At 41.6% G+C, this 16,652-nt stretch overlaps 1 long non-coding RNA gene across 1 annotated transcript; it reads left to right on the plus strand.

Moving 5' to 3' along the window:
• Positions 1-4,682: 4,682 nt before the first annotated feature.
• LOC128408294 (uncharacterized) lies at positions 4,683-9,169 on the plus strand. Its single transcript, XR_008329024.1, has 3 exons — positions 4,683-5,140; positions 5,393-5,438; positions 7,684-9,169. It is a non-coding gene; the product is annotated as an uncharacterized LOC128408294 (long non-coding RNA).
• Positions 9,170-16,652: the final 7,483 nt, after the last annotated feature.

The following is a 16,652-nucleotide window of genomic DNA, read 5'->3' on the forward strand; positions in this document are numbered from 1 at the left end:
GGTGGATGTACCTCATCACTGTGGACTCCCAAGAGTGGACATCTACATGTCCTTGAGAAACTCGCCATCAAGGCATAATGAGAGTTCACCTGCTGCTATCTCATGCCAGCCATGGGGAAGGTTTGGAGTGCCAAGTTCATAATATTATTACTATGAAAAAATTGCATACCACCTTCGTCAAAAGACCGCACAGCTGTTTACAACACAGAACATAATAAACAATATAATGTAAATACACAGTGCAATATCCAGACAGTACGAAAAATTAAGAGCAGTTATATCGGGGTGAGCTCCCGTCCTCGGTCCTCGGTCCCTGCTCCTGCCCACCTAGCAGTTCGAAAGCACGTCAAAGTGCAAGTAGATAAATAGGTACCGCTCCAGTGGGAAGGTAAACGGCATTTCCGTGCGCTGCTCTGGTTCACCAGAAGCGGCTAAGTCATGCTGGTCACATGACCCGGAAGCTGTACGCCGGCTCCTTTGGCCAATAAAGCGAGATGAGCGCCGCGACCCCAGTCGGCCATGACTGGACCTAACAGTCAGGGGTACCTTTACCTTTATATAGCTAAAGTTCAAATCGTAAGCAATACATAGTAACAGATAACGGTAGTTAATGCAAGCAATACATTCTAGGCAACATATCAAATCCTGCACAATATCCAGGCATATAGTGGTACCTCAGGTTAAGTACTTAATTCGTTCCGGAGGTCCGTACTTAACCTGAAACTGTTCTTAACCTGAAGCACCACTTTAGCTAATGGGGCCTCCTGCCACTGCTGCGCCGCCAGAGCACGATTTCTGTTCTCATCCTGAAGCAAAGTTCTTAACCCGAGGTACTAATTCTGGGTTAGCGGAAAGAGCGAACGGTATACTCCAGCAGTACCTACGTTGCTATGTCAGCGAGAGGCAGAACGATTGGGTAGAGAAATTGGCTTTGGCTGAATTTGCGTACAACAACACTGAACACGTGTCCACGGGAATGAGCCCTTTCATGGCCAATTACGGGTGTCACCCCAGGGCCTTCCCAGGGAGGGGGGAGGAAGGATGGAGTGTACCTGCGGCTGAGCAATTTGCCGAAGAAATGGAGGCCTTACACCAGCAACTCAGGCTGAACTTGGAGAGGGCTAAGGAAGTTTACAAGAGGCAGGCAGACAGGCACTGTCGGGAGGGGGAGGCCATACGGGTGGGAGACCGGGTGTGGTTGTCGTCCCAAGGGTTGCCCCTAAAGGGAGGGTGCAAGAAGTTGCAGCCTAGGCGACTCAGTGGCATTCAAACTCAGAAGAAGAAGAAGAGTTTGGATTTGATATCCCGCCTTTCACTCCCTTTAAGGAGTCTCAAAGCGGCTAACAATCTCCTTTACCTTTCTCCCCCACAACAACACCCTGTGAGGTGAGTGGGGCTGAGAGACTTCAGAGAAGTGTGACTGGCCCAAGGTCACCCAGCAGCTGAATGTGGAGGAGCGGGGACACGAACCTGGTTCACCAGATTTCGAGACTACCGCTGTTAACCACTACACCACACTGGCTCTCCTCAAGTTGCCCGACAGCATGAAGATACATCCGGTGTTCCATAGGTCCCTACTTTCACAGTACAGGGAGGGGCGGGAATTCCCAGGAAGGGAGGGAGGAGTTACCACCCATCCGCGGGTAGAGGAGAGGGAACTCTGTAACGAAGACACAGAAATACTCAATTTGAGGTGGCGGGGTCACCAGGTAGAGTACTTGGTAGCCTGGGAGGGAGGACCCAGGTCGGAAAACACTTGGGTCCCTGCGGAATCAATTACGGACGGGTATCTCGTGGAAGAGTTTCATAGTTTGTTCCCGGATAGACCTAAACCGCTAGCTAGATTCTGGGAGGAAGAATTCGGAACCACAGGTGATGAAGGGGACTTTGTGGGGTTTCCTGCCTCCGAGGAGGAGGAGGAGGGGGAGGTGTCCGAGGGAGAAGAATCAAACTGGGAGGCTCGTCCAGCTGGAAGAGATACGAGGGGATGGGAGGCCGGTTTTGAATCCTCAGAAGATGATGACAGTTCTTTCAGGGGGTTCCCCGCATCGTCGGTCGATGAGAGAGAGGAGGAGGTATCGGAAGATCGTGCCGGGGGTGAGGGGGGTCCTGAGGAGGGGGTGGATGTCAGGGAACTGCCATCAGTACTGGAGGGGGAGAGCAAAAGCCAGAGGGATTCCAGAGAGCGTCCAGGGATTGGGAGGAGCAGCCCATCTTCTGGGGAAGAGAATCAGCGTAGCACCAGTGGAGAAAGGGGGCAGGTGGGGGAAGTGGCGAGGCGGTCTCATGACTCCTTGCCTGGGACCAGCGGGGAGAGTAGGGGTCCTCCGTTGCCCACGCCCTCCCTGCGCAGAAGGCTTCCTCGCAGAGTGGGTAGGCGGAGACTAGGCGTCAAAGAACTTTGCTGGAAGAAGTTTAAGAAACGCCCACTCACGGATTCTGCCAGTGATTGAGTCAGCCACGGGTGAGTGGCTGTCTGGACAGAAAGAGGTTCACTTTGGCAACCCAGCCAGGTGTTTGCACCCAGCCGGGGGGATAGGTACCTGCTTACGCACGAGCAACCCCTAGAACCATTACACATCCCTGCCAAGATATCTGGTAGATTTGCCAAATGTTAAAATGAGAGTAGTAGCCTTTACTCAGGCAAGACTAAATGCCCTTGCGTTAGCAGATTGGACAGGCCGACATAAAGGGGTTCCTAAGAAGGATAGAGTTTGCTCGTGCAACTCTCTGTCTATAGAAGACATAACTCATGTACTCCTCCAATGCCCTTTTTATAATGATCTTAGAAACAATTACATCCATCCATTGTTAAGATCGCAGAAGGGAAGAGCGTCTCTTGCAAAGACCTGTTTTTTGCTGTCTGATGTGGAGAGGTATATATCCTATTGAACATCCAAATTTATTGCAAAGGCTTTACAAATTTGTGTAATACAACTTAAAGGGGGAATGGGAAAATATTTATCCTGTAAAGGTCAGGGAATAGAAGTGCCAACTACTATTCGTAGCTATATTCTTGTTGTTATTATTTTCATGTGTAGAATGGCTATTCACTAGACACAATAAATTGAACTGAACTTAATTATTATGGAATGTAATAGATGTACCCTATTTCAAATTTAAATTGTGATCTGGTGCAGGGTAGGGCTGCCATACATCTGGGTTTTCCTGGACACATCCGGGAATCGCTCAGAAAAATGGCATCTGGGTGGATTTTTGCTGAATCAGTGGAATGTCCGGGGAAACCGGATTTTAACTTTTGGGAATATGGCAGCCCTAGTACAGGGGTTCTCATACTATAGCCTGTGGAGCACCAGTGGTCTACAAACCATTGCATGTCTGTGAAGAACACTTCCAATTTGAATTCTATAGTATTCTACGGAATTCAAATTGTACTACAATAAAATACAAAAGAAGAAGTCAAGATAGGGTTGCCATATGTCATTCTGTAGTCAGAGGCAAAGCTCAAGTTTTCTCTCTGGATTTTCACTGTTTGAAATATGGCAGCCCGAAAGAAGCAATAAAAATACAATAAAAATAATACTATCTAGTTCATGGGTAGGCAAACTAAGGCCTGGGGGCCCAATCACCTCCTAAATCCGGCCCGCGGATGGTCCAGGAATCAGTGTGTTTTTACATGAGTAGACTGTGCCCTTTTACAGTGGTACCTCGGGTTACATACGCTTCAGGTTACAGACGCTTCAGGTTATAGACTCCGCTAACCCAGAAATAGTACCTCGGGTTAAGAACTTTACCTCAGGATGAGAACAGAAATCGTGCTTCAGCAGCGCGGCGGCAGCGGGAGGCCCCATTAGCTAAAGTGGTGCTTCAGGTTAAGAACAGTTTCAGGTTAAGAACAGACCTCCGGAACGAATTAAGTACTTAACCCGAGGTACCACTGTATTAAAAATGCATCTCTAGGTTATTTGTGGGGCTTGCCTGGTGTTTTTACAAGAGTAGAATGTGTGCTTTTATTTAAAATGCATCTCTGGGTTATTTGTGGGGCATAGGAATTCATTCATCCCCCCCCCTTCAAAATATAGTCCGGCCCCCCCACAAGATCTGAGGGACAGTGGACTGGCCCCCTGCTGCAAAAGTTTGCTGACCCTTGATCTAGCTCATTACATTACAATTGCTACAACAGGCAGAAAGCCACCAAGAGCCTAAGGAATTGATTTGAGAACCACTGATTTAGTGACTATTTTTGTCTACACCTATTAACAGGTTTCTGCCCAATGTTAGGCAATCAAATCATGATACAAAGAGTTGTTAAGGCATTCCTATTCAGTGTAATATGGGTATTTTCATCTGGATGTAAACACAACTATAGTTATAAGGACAAGCAATTACATAAGTGTAAGGAGGGGTGACTTTGCATACATATACATGCAACAATAGTTGCAAACATATAACTATGCACATGTAGTGGTTACATAATACATCTATAAAAATACCTGAAAACATATTTACAACTGAAAGTGTAAAAAAACATATTTAGTTGCCTATATTGCAGCTAGAATTCTAGTTTTCATAGCATTTCAAGAGCATTACAACCTGAAGGTTGGCTTTATTTACTTACCTATCCCTACATTTCAATAACGCTAAGAAAACAGCAACCCCAAATCAGTGTGGTATACATAAAGTCAATATAAAATCAAAAGTTAATATATATATATATATATATATATAAAACTGGGTCACAAGGTAAGCTTGTGTAAATAAAAAAAAAAGTTGTAGGATTGTTTTGGTGCCTAATGATAGCTATTGCAGTGGTTGCAATAAATGTATATGGCACAAAGTTTGGGACCCAGGAAAGGGCCTTTTCATGTGTGTGTGTGGGGGGGTCCTTGTACATAGAGCTGCCTCCTGTTTCTTATTTATTTGTTTGTTAAATTTAAATACAACCCATAAATAGTGGGGGGGGGGAGTATTTAAAACAGTGGAGAAAAGATAAAGAAAAAAGGGTACAGTATAGTTAGCAATTACAATTTTTAACTTACTGTATTCTGTATAAGTGAGTTCCATTTCTTTATTGTGTTAACTGGCTAGTTAACAAAAATCTTTTTCATCAGGTGATGAAACAGAAGGAGATGAAGAGAGACCTGCCTGAAGAAGGAAAGCCCTGACTGCTGATGCTTCTGTTAGTAGGGGTTTTTTTAAGCGATTTGTTGTGTACTTTAACAATTGTATTATTTTATGTATTAAGTATTTTTAATATCTATTTGCCCTGTGGCTTGTAAATAAATAAGTAAATACATAAATAAATGCATATGTAAATAAATAAGTTTTATTTGTTGCATTGGGCTGTAACCCTCATTCCTTATCCATTTGGGATTTGCCTCTGCATTAGCTTTGGTAAAGCAAAAACCATGTGTGGTCTGTTTATTTTCAGGACCTTTTGACTTGCATATATGCAACCTGCTCATCTTGTTCCTCAGGTATTTCTTATGATGATACTTTTCAGCTAGTAGCTTGTTTTACGAATAATTTGAATTATGTTGTAGGTAGTTAAATATCAAAGGGCTTTTACTCTGGACTGATTTAATGTGTTTGCCTTCTGATGGTTGATGACCTCCTTGTTCTCAAAGCCACTGATAAAAAATGTGGCCACTACCAATGGGATTTTATCTCCCAGCAAGTATTTTATTGTAACATTGAGCTAACCTTCCTGGTAGTTTGGGTATCATTTTCTGACACGCTCCAGTGTAAAAATTACAAAATCAAAGAGCATGTTCCATGGATTTCACACCCTGGTCATTATGAGCACAAACCCCACCATATCTGCCCCAAAAGCAATCGAGGAGGCAAACACATTAAATTTTTTGGAGTGCTCCTTAGTTCATTGGTCATCTTGTTTATACATATATCTGAGCTGATGACATTTGTATTATACCTCATTTTGTATTTTGCCCTGTACTTAAAACTATGTTGCATTGTATGGTTTTATTTTTGGTCTTATTTCTGGTCTGTTGACCATAGTAAATTGATGGGGATGATAGAAAAAAACATGTTTTAAGCTGGTTTCTAAAACTAGATGCAAAGGATGCCTGCCCAGTATACAAGGGCAACGGATTCCACAATATAGGTGTTATTGCGCTGAGTGCCCTGTTCTCTGTGGCCACCAGACAGATGTTCTAAACTCACGCAGCCTTTCTCAACCTGTGGGTCCCCAGATGTTTTGGGACTACAACTCCCATACCCCTAGCTAGCAAGGCCAGAGCTCAGGGATGATGAGAGTTGTAGTCCAACATCTGGGGATCCACAGGTTGAGAACCACTAAAGGAAAGTCAGCAATCCTTCTCCAGCAGATCTCAAGTAACGGGCTGAAACATATGGAGAAAGGAGGCCCTTCTGGTAAGCTGGTCCCAACTTGCTTAGGAATGTATAAACTAACACTAACATATTAAGTGTGTGCTGGTTTTTCAGCAATGATGCCGCCATGCTATCAGTAACCAGCTTTGGTAAATAGCTGGGCTGCTGCCTTTTGCACCAGCTGCAGCTTCCAGACCAGCTTTCAGGGTAGCCCTACACAGATTGCTTTGTGATAATGTGATTGAGTGTTACCAATGCCTGAACCACTTTGGCTTAGCTACCTCCTCCGTCCAGGAATGGCTGCAGCTGTTGCACCAGCCATAGCTAGTAAAAAGGTGCTCTATTAGGGTTGCCATACATCTGGAATTTCCCAGACAAATCTAGAATAGTGCAGTCAGCAACAGATGTCCAGACGTATGGCAGCCCATGTTGGCAGTGCCATTTTTGCCAAATTTCCATTAAAAATAGCTCAGAAATGGCATTTTTTGTGATTTTGCCAAAAAAAACCCACCAACCCTCAACAACTTTGGGCAAAACTAAAAAAAGTTCAACAACTTTTCTGTCCAGATTGTCACTGTTTGAAATATGTCAACCCTAGTTCTACTCACTGATACACAGGAGACCCAGAAAAGAAAGTAACAGAATACTACATTTTGCTACCTAGAGCTCCCAGGTTTAAAGCAATTGGAAGCCCTGGGCTAGGAGAACCTGGGAGGCCCAAACTTAATAGCATATGATCACGAGAAACAGAACCTCGTTCTCTTCTTTCTCTACTCAATCAAAGTAGAGCATTGCAGAAATTTTAGCATTGATAAAAAGATTGTTTATAAATTTATAACCTTAAATAAGGTTACAAAAGTATGGAATTAATGAAGATATCCACACAGAACATTCATAGGGGAATCATAGCTATGTTATAGAATTACACTATATAGAATGTCAGAGCAATTTCTTTTGACCTCTTTTGGATGCAAACTTATCAATTGTATCATTAAAATCAGTAAGTCACAGTTTTATCATTTTCTATGCATGAAATGCTTAGATCACACGACCAATCCTAGCACATTGTTGACTGTACAGCATTCTTGATCCTTTTTAGTCTATAAAATTATCTTTTGCCACGACCCGTTTGTAACCATTAAACACAGGAGCAATCTGATAATTGTTTCCACATTTGGAACAGCTGTCCAAATATTCTCCTGGAATATTATTTGATACATATCTAGGTGGCTGAAATTTGCTTTTTCAGGGTGAGCTTGTTTGACGTACAGGTGGAAGTGCAAGAATTCATCAACTAGACTAGGGGTCAACATCCTATGGATACATCAGCATCTCAACGTCATTGTGAATCTCTTCTCTGGTTGCTTGCAGGTTCACCAAAAGTGAAAAATTGCCAGCTATACTCCTGTACACTGTTGCTCCTCTGTCTAGGTTGGCTTCAAGAGCATCCATGACAGGGATAAATGAATTTCCCCTAAACTTGTCTCTTTCAGAAAGTTCGTCCAAGGTTTTGGGTGCTGTCCCATCATTATTATTTTTTTATTCTTTGTATTCTTTTGACAGTTTTGTACCCTACATCCGGTAGAGTAAATTTGGCTTGCTGTTAAATTTCATCAAAATTAGCCCGAGTGTTTGATACAAACTGTAACAGTGAACTGTAAATATTTGCACATGCGCTCAAATGAAATTTGTGAAGTTTGGAGTGTCTTGCTAACTTTATGAAATTGTTCTAGCAAATGTGTCCAAAGATGAAGCATGGAAATGAATTCAAATTCTTCCATTTTCTAAAGAAAATTTTAGCCTGTTGTCTATTATCACCTTTTTTAGTTTCATCACAGTAAATACAACCCAGGGCTTCAACAATGTAAGCATAACTTCCAATAATAGCTGCAGTAGCTTTGGCAAGAGCCTCCCATCTTATGTCTGGTAAATCTTTAGGGTCAAGAGGCAAGATTTTTTTAGCACTGCCCATCTTTTTGTAGAAGCTCAGAAAAATAAAAATTAAGCTCATTTATTGTGGCAAAAAAAATATCACTGCATCCAGGCATGAAAGGACAAGTCAACTGTGGTTCGTCCAACTAAAGTGGAATGTAGTCTGTGAAACCTTATAGCATAACAAAAATTGATGGTCTTTAAGGTGACACAAAACTCTTTGTTGCTATTGCAAGTAATCTACATGAGATGTTATCAGAGCATGAATGACAGCAGGAAAAATCTCAATCAGTGACAAGAGGATGCAGCCTGCTGAACAAGTGTTTAACTAATTTTGATAACGATAGTCACAATGTCAGCAGCCTCAACTGTTGTCCTCCTGCAGTCAAATGCTGGTGAATGGTTAGCGAATGAATGGCTTGAGAGACAGTGCCACCTAATCGCTTTTTGATTCCTCATGCCTCAGCCCCGCTTTTTTCATTTGTGGTGCTGGCTCTCCATGACGACTGCATTTGGTGATTCACTTGTTGATGTTAGTCATTCAATCAATAATGACTTGTCACATTTTGGAAAGTGAACTAAGCTCAAAATTGCCCAAGACATTTTGCCGCCTGAGGCAAAGGACAAGATCCCAGCACCTTCCATGTAGAGACTGGACCAGAAGTTGAATCTTACTTCAATCCAGGCAACAGGATAATGTCCCCATGTGTACTTGAGTGCAGTAGGCTAGGTTAAGGGGTCCATGACAAGCCTGTGGCTTAGTGTGCTTTTAATATGAGTTTTAAACTGGTTATACTGTCTCTGTTATAAGGGAAAGTTTTTTTCTGTCTTTCAGTGATTAATATTGTCTTGTTTGTAAGCCATCCGGAGACTATTTTTTTAAAGGTGGTCACATAAATTTAATAAATGGCATGAATACACCATATTTTAGTGCTAAATGTTCTGTTCTTCTCTGCTTGCTCCACCTTCTATTGTGCATTCTGCTTACATCCTGATCTTTTACGTGTTTAATTGGAATGAAGTCCTATTTTGTTCACTGGGAATTTCCTCAGGTAAGTGGGCATAGACTTGCATCTTTAATGGGTTATTTCATGGTTTGTGGCAAACCATAATTTGCCATTCCACCCAAACTGGGAAACCATGGTTTGCGCTAGCCTTCCAGACCAGTTTCACATTCATTATCTCAATAACCTTTATGGCCTTGTGTACTTTAGTATTACCATCTCTGGGTGAAAAGGCCTGAGAGACAACAGCTACTTAATTAGCAGGGTTAGGGCAGGATTTAAACCAGTTCGTATATCACAGTCTTAATACTACAGTAGCTCCCCAAAGTACCTACTATATAGGTCTTTCTAGAATATGTTTTACATGTCCTTTTTAGTATAATCCAGGTGATGTCATAAGTACCTAGTATATGTATTCCTAGGAAATTGGATTTGCCCTCTATTTAAATAAGAATTCTAGTATTCCACTCATTCATATAATATTGAGTAGATAAAATGCTAAAATATAATATAATAAATATAATACAGTGGTACCTCGGGTTACATACGCTTCAAGTTACATACGCTTCAGGTTACAGACTCCGCTAACCCAGAAATAGTACCTCAGGTTAAGAACTTTGCTTCAGGATGAGAACAGAAATCGTGCTCCGGCGGTGCAGCAGCAGCAGCGGGAGGCCCCATTGGCTAAAGTGGTGCTTCAGGTTAAGAACAGTTTCAGGTTAAGTACGGACCTCCGGAACAAATTAAGTACTTAACCTGAGGTACCACTGTATAATATAATATAATAATATAATATAATATAATATAATATTATATAATATTATATTATAATATAATATAATATAATATAATATAATTATAATATAATGCTAAAATATTGTATTATATTCATATAATATTGAGTAGATAAAGTGCTGCAGCTGCCATAAGGAAACCCCAGAGACAACAATAAGGAAATACCTATCATAACCTTTTAAAATCTTTAAGCATGAAACAGGTAGAACCACTTCAGAGTGATCCCATAAATATGAACTATGTCTCATGTCATCAACAACTCCTGATCAATGACAACAAATGCTGCTGGAAGATGGAACAGGATCAATAAGGTACAGTTGCCTCCATCAATTTCTGCGGGAAGATAATTGATAAAAGCAACAAATGCAATCTCAATACCATGCATACCTATGTTGTAAACTAGGCTGGCAAATGTCCAGAAGCTGAGAGCATCAAAGTGATCCTGAAGCTCTAGGGAGGAAGGCTAGAGGCAAATGGTAGAAATTAGATAGGGAATCAACATCACTGGAGTTTTGAGCAGGCGCTGAACAGAGCTGCTCAAGGCTACCAATCCGTAGAGAGCAGCCACCACCAGCCCTGTAGTTCCAAACATCTGGAGGGCACTAAAACATCTTTAGTCCAAAGCATCGGAATAGGGGCATACCAGAATGTCCTCTGACAAAAAACGTATTAATTGGAATAAAGGAATTGGGGCAGGGAGAGTTGGCTGCAGCAGGAGAAGGGATTGCTAGAATTCAAGAAGGTTGCCTTGTGCGAGCAGGAGTGCCTTTCTGCAAGCCACCTTCAGATCCAGAAATGCAGGTATTTAGTGAGTTATTTCCTTTAAAGCAGAAGTGGGGAACCTGTTTTGATCTATAAAGCCTTAAACAGCTCAGGACCGCAATACCTCAAGGACCGCCTCTTTCCATATGAACCTACCCGGACCCCGAGATCACCTTCTGAGGCCCTTCTTTGTGTGCCTCTTCCTCGAGAGGTCCGGAGGGTGGCAACACGAGAACAGGCCTTTTCTGCAGTGGCTCCCCATCTGTGGAATGCTCTCCCCAGGGAAGTTCGCCTGGCGCCTTCATTATACACTTTTAGGTGCCAGACAAAAACATCCCTTTTTAACCAGGCCTTTGGTTGATCCGATTTACATATATGCTCTTTTAAAATGTGTTTTATTGGGGGTGGGGTATTAGGTTGCTGTTTTTATTTTTATTAAGTATTTTGTGGTTTTATATCTTGATTTTATTCTGCAAACCACCCTGAGACCCCCGGGTGGTATATAAATTCAAATAACAACAACAACAACAACAACCTGTGGCCCTCCAGATGTTTTTTGTATTGTATTGATCTTTATTATGGCCATTGGCCCATCACACGACAGTTTCCCATACCAACATAATGTACTTAAACCTCCAAATTTAAAACCACCAAGACTTACAAAAAACAGACAAGAACCAAAGCAAAACAAAAACAAAAGACCAGATGTTGCTAGACTACAACTTCTTTCTTCCCTGACCATTGTCATGCTGGACTCTGACAACCTCTGCAGGGCCACAGGTTTCTTTGAGTTGTATCCAATGCTGGCAGACTCACAGAAGTTAATAGACAGGGGTGACTCAAGGCGTTTAAGCACCCAAGACAAAACACCCTGCTGCTGCCCCCGTGATGGGAGGGCAAACTTGGGAGAGGGGCTGGGTGGTGCAATGGGGCTTTCCTTCTAACTTTATGCAAATATATGCAGCATTTTTTACACAAGCAGTTTATCTTAATGTAGTTCATTGCTGTGGGTTAAACCACAGAGCCTCGGGCTTGCCGATCAGAAGGTCGGCGGTTCGAATCCCTGCGACGGGGTGAGCTCCCGTTGCTCAGTCCCTGTTCCTGCCAACCTAGCAGTTCGAAAGCATGTCAAAGTGCAAGTAGATAAATAGGTACCACTCCGGTGGGAAGGTAAACGGCATTTCCGTGCGCTGCTCTGGTTCGCTAGAAGTGGCTTAGTCATGCTGGCCACATGACCCGGAAGCTGTACGCCGACTCCCTCAGCCAATAAAGCAAGATGAGCGCCACAACCCCAGAGTTGGTCACGACTGGACCTAATGGTCAGGGGTCCCTTTACCTTTACCTTTATGGAGCATTTTTTTACACAAGCATCTTAATGTAGTTCATTGCTTGATATTATTTTAATAAATGTTTTTCTAAGGTTTTTGTAATGGCTAAACAATAAAAAAACAAATTCCAGCTAGGAAAGGGTCTGGAACAAAGAGGTGTCATTTAGTGACAAACTCTCATTCCATGTTTCACACCATATTTACTTATTCCTCAGGAAAACCTCTGCTTCTGGCCAGTTGGTGGATTCTATATACTGAATCGCTTCTGTTACAAACCATCTAATGGGTCGATGTATTGTGTACAAGATGTGTGTGACCACTTGACATGTATCAGTAGTATTTTATAGTTATTAGAATCTAATTTCCTGTGATGTCAAACCTGGGTGGCCCAGTACCTAATAGTTTGAAAATGAAACAGAAATAAGATAGTGGTTTCTTCATACTCAGGAGAATTCCCCTGGTATGCAGAAGTATATTAGTTTTTAAAGTAAAAAGAAAAATATTTTTAAATGTCCCAAATGACCTGACCTGTGAGCTTCTGAGACCTGTGGAATGTCATGGACTGGGTGGGGGGCATAGGGGAGTGGGATTGAAAGAGAATTGTTTGAACTGCTAACACCTTAGTATCTTATGAGGTTTAAAATTTTCTGCCTCGACAAGTAGGTTTTAGGTGAGGAAAAGGAAAACAACACTTCCTTTCCCATTTTCCAGGCTGTACCTTACAACCCTGCCAGCAAAAGGGGGAACCAGATCTTGCAATATGCGTTAGTTGGACTGGGGTTGAAACCCAGAATTCTTTGAAACCTTCAAAGAATTCTCCCTAATGTCACCATATATAAGTCTTCTGGAGAAGAACCAAGCAGATCACTAGGGGCATATATTAACCTTCAAAGAGTAATTATCTAACTATGTCATTTCTGTCATTTTCATACCACTTATATTGGGATTATATAGGAACACGGGTGGCACTGTGGTCTAAACCACTGAGCCTCTTGGACTTGCCAATCAGAAGGTTGGCAGTTCGAATCCCCACGATGGGGTGAGCTCCCGTTGCTCAGTCCCAACTCCTGCCAACCTAGCAGTTTGAAAGCACTTCAGTGCAAGCAGATAAATAGGTTCCACTGTGGTGGGAAGGTAAATGGTATTTCTGTGCGCTCTGGTTTCTGTCACAGTGTTCTGTTGCGCCAGAAGCAGTTTAGTCCTGCTGGCCACATAACCCGGAAAGCTGTCTGTGGACAAACGCCGGCTTCCTTGGCCTGAAAGTGAAATGAGTGCCACAAACCCATAGTCACCTTTGACTGGACCTAACCATCCAGGGGTCCTTTACCTGTTCTACCTATTGGGATTATTTTAAATCAGTGCAAAATATCAGATCCAGGTGTCCTGCCCCAAACATGGTAGAAATTAATACTTGGAATCCGCATAATATTAATAATATTCCTCAGAATATGAATATTTAATATCAGAATCCCCTAGATGAGTGATGCCTGAACTTTCGTTCCCAATGGACCTCTTGAAAATTGCTGAGGGTCTTGGTGGACCACTTACTAATTCTTCTGCCTTTGGTAGCAATTGTAATGTGCTGTGCTAGATGTATGATTTTAATTGTATTTTTTACAGATCTGCTTAGGACCACCTGAGTGAAGCCTGCTGACCACAGTTTGGGAACCCCTGACCTTGGTTAACCCAGGACAAATGTAAATAAAAAGCCAAATGGTGCCAGCTGGTGGAATTGTTGACACAGTTGTGTAGGCGATAACATGGAAACACTTCTTAAAGAGAGTTTTCACACCAAATTCCTCTTTTTGCAGAAGATGAGGCCTATTTAAATTAACAAACTTGCTGCCTCAAAGAAGCTATTGCTTCAGGGGCTTAATAAATATTTTAAGCATAACATTTTTTGTTGCAAATAATTCACAAGCACTATCCTAAAGCATGCATGTGCTATATATATATATATAACAGTTTTCATTTTTAAAAATAACTCTTCTAAGGAACTGTTTATTGTAAAAGGGTATAAGCTAGTTTGAAATCAGATGTTTCATGCATAATTTGTTTGATGACGTTGTAATTTAAAAAATAACAACCTTTATTTATCTGGAGAAGCCTTTAGTAAGTTCCATTTAGGGCTGTCAATCTGTTAAATAAATCTTAAGACGGGTTAATCATATTATCAATTAATTGATTAAATTTGTACAAAATTGCATATGAGAAAAATAATTATTATAAATAAGAAAACATGCTTTAGTTTGTGATTAATAAATATTTTTAATAAAATAAAATATTTTCAATCACCCTTTCCCAAAAGATTCCAGGGCAGTGTACAAATTTCATCTTTACATTAAGCAGGCATTTGCCAAAGAAGGCACCATCGTAGTAGAACCAGTCTTATTTCTCTGCCATACAGGAAGGAAGACCTCTCTTAGGAATGTGTTTGCAATATGCATTTTAAAGAACCATTTATATTAAAAATTAAAAATCTGCTTCCTAAGTAATGGTGATTCCCCCCCCCCTTTCTTCACCTTTCCAAGCTCTACAATAACCTTTCTGAAGTGTGGAGACCAGAATGGTACACGGTATTCCAAGTGTAAGTCACAGCATAGATTGTGCTGTGATGACATTGTGATATTGTGATGACATTGTGATATTGGCATTTTATTTTCAGACCCTTTCCTAACGATCCCCAATATGAATTTTGCCTTTTCCACAGCTATGGCACAGTGACCCAATATTTTAATGAAGCTACCCACCACAGGTGGTATGAATGGTTAGTTATACTATTCTCCTTCAGAATGTGAGTCAGAAAGCTTGCTTAACTGCTAGAAGTAAATTAAGCAAAGAATTTACAGCCCAGCTGGTCTGCATACAGAAAGTCCCGTATTTAACCCCCAGCATCTACCACAGAGCTTTTCAAACTGTGTGTCACAACACATGTGTTGGCTGGAGTGTGTAAATGTTTCACGCAAACGCCCCCCACATTCCTCATGGGGCTGGAAAAGGGTTAGTTTAACCTCCGGTTTGCTAGTAAAACTGAAGTACCATGTCGCGAAATGATGCATGACTAAAAAGTGTGTCACCAACACAAAAAGTTTGGAAAGCAATGATCTACAGGTAGGACTGGCAGAAACCTCTGCTTGAAATCCTGCAGAGCCTCTGCCAATCAGCATAGACAATACTGAGCTAGATGGACCAATGGCCTAACTCAATATAAGGCAGCTTCGTATGTTCCTCTGTAAATAGACTATAATCAATCTGAAGTCCTCTGTTCACTGGTAATGATTCAGTCGATAATATTCGAGTAAGAATCACCTCACAATGCAAACAAGGGAGGTGAAAATTTAACATGACACATAAAGAATTGGAAGTTTGCTAGGACCATTTTTTCACAACGATGGATGCAAGCTTTTGTCATAATATCTCTCCATGTGATTTCTGGAATCAACATTAGCTTAGTCATGCTACTGTAGTAAATACAAACACTCCCAGTATAAAGGAACAAATGATTCCGAAATGTTAATGTTATCGCTCAGCCGGCATTAATAAGCCGACATCACCAGTTTGTCATTGGCCCTTTGAGAAGTATGATTTTCACACTGTGATTCCAAGAAGAGTTTCACAAAGGAAAGCATAGACTCCATTAATTGGCTGTGTCTGGGAATGACACTCATACTCTCTAACAATCACTTGCAATTACATGAACTGTACTTACAAAAGCCAGGCTGCTCTGGTTCACTTATTGTTTTATATGCAACTTCTTTTTATCTGATAAATTTTACCTTGCTATTAATTATGGTGCACATGCTGACTGCTAAATAGACAAAGAGAAGGATTGTGTGTATAAAAGAAATGTTTTTTCTCTCTTTCATAAATAAACCCTTTGGGAACCGCTACTAAGTGGCAACTATAAAGATGAAGAGACCTCTGACACCTTACAGACTAATTGATTGCCACTCTTTGACATTGCTTCCTGTACTTCCTGCTTCGGGTAATGCTAGGCGGTCCTCTTCAGTTCCTCAAGCAAATGAACTACCTCTAACTCACAGTAAAGAACACAAAAAAAAGGAAAAGAGGCTTGCTGGATCAGACCAAAGGCCCATGTTAGTCCAACAGGTTCTCCCAGCGGCCAACCAGATGCTTCTGCAAAGCCCACTGGAAGGACATGAGTCACCTCCCCATGATCTCCAACAACAGGTATTCAGAGGCCCGTGAAGACTGGAGGTAATATAACCTTAATCCTCCATGAATTTTTCTAACTGTTTTTAAAGTTGATCAGGTTGGTAGTCATCACAGCATCTGTGGCAGTGAATTCCATAGTTTAACTATGAGCTGTGTAAAGATGTGCATCATCTTGTTCATCCCAAATCTGCTACCATTTTGCTTCAGTGACCTTAGTTTCTAGTGTTATGTGTGAGAGACAGACATCTCCCTAACTACTTTCTCTACACTAGGCATAATTTTATACAGTGGTACCTCAGGTTAAGTACAGTGGTGCCCCGCAAGATGAATGCCTCGCAAGACG

Source organism: Podarcis raffonei, chromosome 2 (assembly GCF_027172205.1).
Source record: "Podarcis raffonei isolate rPodRaf1 chromosome 2, rPodRaf1.pri, whole genome shotgun sequence".
NCBI lineage: Eukaryota > Metazoa > Chordata > Lepidosauria > Squamata > Lacertidae > Podarcis > Podarcis raffonei.